General features: G+C 36.8%; 1 pseudogene; it reads right to left on the minus strand.

Moving 5' to 3' along the window:
• Positions 1-1,384: 1,384 nt before the first annotated feature.
• LOC139186635 (craniofacial development protein 2-like) lies at positions 1,385-2,304 on the minus strand (annotated as a pseudogene).
• Positions 2,305-5,281: the final 2,977 nt, after the last annotated feature.

Consider the following 5,281-nt stretch of genomic DNA (forward strand, 5'->3'; position numbering starts at 1 on the left):
AATGTTGTTTTAAGCCAGCTTTTTCACTCTCCTCTTTCACCCTCATCAAGAGGTTCTTTAGTTCCTCTTCACTTTCTGCTATTAGAGTGGCATCATCTGCATATCTGAGGTTATTGATATTTCTCCTGGCAGTGTTGATTCCAATTGATGATTCAGCCAGCCCATCATTTGTCATGATGGACTCTGCATATAACCTTAATAAACAGGGTGACAATATACAGCCATGTCATATTTCTTTCCCAATTTTGAATCAGTCCATTGTTCCATGTAAGGTTCTCTCTGTTGTTTCTTGGCCCACATACAGGTTTCTCAGGAGACAGGTACGTTGGTCTATTATTCCCATGTCTTTAATAATTTTCCATAGTTTGTTGTGATCCACACAATCAAAGGCTTTAGTGTAGTCAGTGAAGCAGAAGTAGATGTGTTCCTGGAATTCCCTTGCTTTCTCTATTATCCAACAAATGTTGGCAATTTGATTTCTGGTTCCTCTGCATTTTCTAAGTCCAATTTGAACATCTGGAAGTTTCAGTTCGTGTAGTGCTGAAGCCTAGCTTGAAGGACTTTGAGCATAACCTTACTAACATGCAAAATGAGAGCAACTATACAGGTAGTTTGAACATTCTTTTGCATTGCTCGTCTTTGGCACTGGAATGAAAACTGAACTTTTCCAGGCCTGTGGCCACTTCTGAGTTTTCTAAATTTACTGGAATATTGAGTGCAAAACCTTAACTGCATCATCTTTTAGGATTTGAAAGAGCTCAGCTGGAATTATATCACCTCCATTGGGCTTGGAGCTATTACTGCTTCCTAAGGCCCTCTTGACTCAGACTCCAGGATGCCAGGCTTTAAGTGAGTCATCACACCATTATGATTATCTGGGTCATTAAGATCATTTTTGTATTGTGCTTTTGTGTATTCTTGGCACCTCTTTTTAATCTCTTTGCTTCTGTTAGGTCCTTACAGTTTCTGTCCTCTATCATGCTCATCTTTGCATCAAATGTTCCCTTGGTATCTCCAATTTTCTTGAAGAGATCTCTAGGTTTTCCCATTCTATTATTTTCCTCTATTTCTTTGCACCGTTTGTTTAAGAAGGCCTTCTTATCTCTCCTTGCTGTCTCTGGAACTCTGCATTCATTTGGGTATACCTTTCCCTTTCTCCCTTGCTTTTTGCTTCTCTTCTTTGCTCAGCTATGTGTAAAGCCCCCTCAGACAACCACTTGCATTTCTTTTTCATTGGCATGGTTTTCATCACTGACTTCTGTAATAATGTTATGAACCTCTGTTCATATTTCTTCAGATACTCTATCAGGTCTAATATCTTGAGTCTATTTGTCACTTCTACTCTATAATCATAAGGGATTTTATTTAGGTCATACTTGAATGGCCTAGTGATTTTGCCTTCTTTCTTCAACTTAAGCTTGAATTTTGCAATAAGGAGTTCATGCTCTGAGCCACAGTCAGCTCCATGTCTTGATTTTGCTGTATGAGCTTCTTCATCTTCAGCTACAAAGAATATAATCAATCTGATTTTAATATTGACCATTTGGTGATGTTTATGTGTACAGTAGTCTCTTGTGTTGTTGGAAAAGGGTGTTTTCTATGATCGGTATGTTCTCATGACAAAACTCTTTGCCTGAGTCATTTTGTACTCCGAGGCCAAACCTGCCTGTTACTCCAGGTATCCCTTGACTTCCTGCTTTTCCATTCCAGTTCCTTATGACGAAAAGGACATCTGTTTTTGGTGTTAGTTCCAGAAGATCTTGTAGCTCTTCATAGAACCATTCAACTTCAGCTTCTTCAGTATCAGTGGTTGGGTTATAGACCTGGATTATTGTGATATTAAACGGCTTGCCTTGGAAACAAACTACAATCATTCTCTCATGTTTGAAATTGCACTTAAGTAGTGCATTTCAGACTCTTTGTTGACTATAAGAGCTTCTCCATTTCTTCCTAAGGATTCTTGCCCACAGTAGTAGATATAATGGTCATCTGAATTAAATTCTCCCATTCCTGTCCATTTTAGTTCACTGATTCCTATGATGTTGATGTCCATTCTTGCCATCTCCTGCTTGACCATGTCCAATTTACCTTGATTCATGGAGCTAAAATTCCAGGTTCCTGTGAAATACTGTTCTTTACAGCATCAGACTTTACTTTCACCACCAGAGACATCCACAATTGAGCATTGTTTCCACTTTGGCCCAGCTGCTTCATTTTTATGGAGCTGTTAGTAGCTGCCCTCAGCTCTTCCCCAGTAGCATATTAGACACTTTTGGACCTGGAAGGCAGATCTTCTGGTGCCATATATTTTTGCCTTATCATACTTTCATGGGGTTCTCAAGGCAAGAATACTGGAGTGATTTTCCATTCCCTCCCCCAGTTGACCACATTTTGTCAGAACTCTTAACTAAGACCCATCCGTCTTGGGTGGCTCTGCAAGGCATGGCCCATAGTTTCATTGAGTTATGCAAGCCCCTTTGCCATGACAAGACTGTGTTCCATGAAGGGCATGTTCTTGTTTAAACTGTACTAAATACTAAAATCAGTAGGTGTGGCATATAGCCTGTTGTCAACCATCTGAAAGACACTTAGAAACAGTTTGTGGCTTTAATTTATTAGAGGCCATTGTCACATTGAGCCATGTGCATTTATAGAATAGTTTCAACCTCACACGTATTACATTATAAACCCTTCACAAGCTCAGATTTGTAAGTGAGCAGCTGGTGTTAAGAAGTACACAGTGAAGAAAATTTCAGTTAATTTGTTATCAGAAAGTTACCCCTGACCCTATATTGCAGATGGGAAATATTTTGCAATATTTAAAATACAAAATTTGTAACATATACAAACACTTCTATTTGTTAAAATGGGATTTTATTCCAGAATGACCAACTTTGAATTCATAAGCAAGTCAGGAGAGAGGATGTAGAGACACCCACAGGTTTTGTAAAGTGAGTTTGTTCATTTTGTGATAATTCATTGGGTTATACACTTCTGTTTCATGTGCTCTCTCTCTCTCTCTCTCTCTCTCTCTCTATCTCTATATATATATATATATATATATATGTAATGTTTAATGTTTATTTAAGTATCTACTTGCATTTTCTGCCCCCTTTATTTTTTCATGGCATTTTTGTTGTTGTTGTTGTTGTTTTGTTTATTTTTAGGCCATGCCATGTGGCGTGCAGGATCTTAATTTCCTGAACAGGAATCAAACTAATGCTCCTTCATTGGAAATGCAGAAACTTAACCACTGGACATCCAGGGAAGTCCCCGTATACTTTTATATATGCATGTATTACGGTATCTGAAGTATTGGAAATTTTCATATTCTTGAGTTTGTTTAACATATGACCATGTTGATCATGTTGGAAAATCAATACATTAGGTAGGTTATAAAATACCACAGTAGTATAATATCACGTTGGAAAAATACACAAGCATGTTCATGCACTCATAAAAAACTGAATATATATTCACCAGTGATTTTCTAGGCTGTTAAAGAATAGTGTGTAGCTACAACTAGTCTAGTTATAGATAGTACTATATTAGTATATAGGAACAATCAAGAGTTCCTTGATTTTTTACCACTTCAGTATTTATGTATAGTTTCAGTTTTCTGTTGATGACATCTAGTTTATTTCTAAACTTTACCCTCCTAACATTGTTGCAATGAATAATCTTTTACACATAATGTATTGCCTGAGTGCAAGTCTATCTATAGAAGAGTTTCCTAGAAATAGAATTGCTGACTTAAGGGTATATGCATTTGTATCTTTAACAGCCATGGCCCAATGGTCTTTCAAAGAGATAGTTTCAATTTTATGCTCCCATAAGCAATACACAAAAGTACCTGTTTCCACATCACACTATGTATGAAAGTACTTTCCTGTCAATGAAATTTGTTTGTATTCTGTTCCCCACTCCCCAAAATTTGCTTAATGCAGAAAATATTAAAGCTACATGACAAATAAATACTTTGGATGGTATTATAAATGATCACCTACCCCCCATTTTTTGCTTGGCTTTTTTCTTAGATTTTCAAATTAACAAGAAAAAAAATCAAGCTACCGAAGAGTATGCATAATATGCTACCATGTGTATAAAAATATTAGAAAAATTATATTAGTGTATATTTATGTATGTTCAGAGAAGTTCTCTAGAAGTCGAAATAGTTCATAAATTCCCATGAATCAAAGAGTTATTTCCTAGTCCTGAGCTTTGTTAAGTATGTCAAGGGCATACAGAACCAAAATGCTGAGATGAAGCAGACAGAGGTCTGTGAAGTTACGGAGCCTCCCCTTCTATCCCACATCAGCTGGAGCTTCATTCTCACTGTGGGATCCCCTCCCACAGTGGGAGCATTCAATTAGAAAGCATCTCCATTTTATACCTAGATATAGCCCACCTGACATTCTTCTTAAATGCCCATCTCTATGAAGCTGGGTTACATTTACTATAGGCTTTCCTTAGCCAGGAACATCCACCAAGGGCCTTTAAGAAATAGTGCCTCTGCCTTCCAATAGGAATCAGTAATTCTGCTTACCTGGAGGTCCAGGAACGGAGGTCCCTTACCTGCCTTTTCCATGGGGGTAAATCCTCTGTAAAGACATGAGCAGATCTCAGGCAACTGATTTAACTCTTTCTTCCTGAAGGATAAAGTACCATGCCTTAAAAAAGTTTAATAGCTGGGAATAGGGTGAGATGGAGGTTTTAAACTGAATATATTTTTTGTCCATATAAATGTATTACCTATTAAATGATCATATAAATACAAATAGCAAAAATAGTAAGTTAGAAACATCCAGTTTATAACCATGAGAATATGATATTTCTGGATCTTTATTTTGTCTGTACTCATGGAAAATATTTCTATGTTATGTTTAAACACCACTAACTTAATTCTGGTAATGGAATATTTGGCACAGGAAAATTTGAGAATGAGAAAGAAAGTGTAACAAGATTAAACTCTTTTGGCTAAGAACAATACAGATCCTTGAGTTTGGATTTGAAGCTTTGCCTAATAATAGCTTATTTTTTCATCCTAAACTATATTAGTGGATTTTATGGGCACTCTGGTGGATTAATGACATTTCAATTTTTAGGGGTGACCATTGTATTTTATTGTGTTTTCTTAAGTAATGATGAGGCTTCAGGACATTGTACTAGCCCTGTCCTTGTCACTTTATTGCCTTAGCAAGGCATAACTTTTTTGTCTTAGATGCAGATGTAATATGTTACAGACCTAGAATTTGGGCCACTTCTTACTTGTATGACTTCA

This window comes from Bos indicus, chromosome 13 (genome assembly GCF_029378745.1).
Source record: "Bos indicus isolate NIAB-ARS_2022 breed Sahiwal x Tharparkar chromosome 13, NIAB-ARS_B.indTharparkar_mat_pri_1.0, whole genome shotgun sequence".
In the NCBI taxonomy this organism is placed as follows: Eukaryota; Metazoa; Chordata; class Mammalia; order Artiodactyla; family Bovidae; genus Bos; species Bos indicus.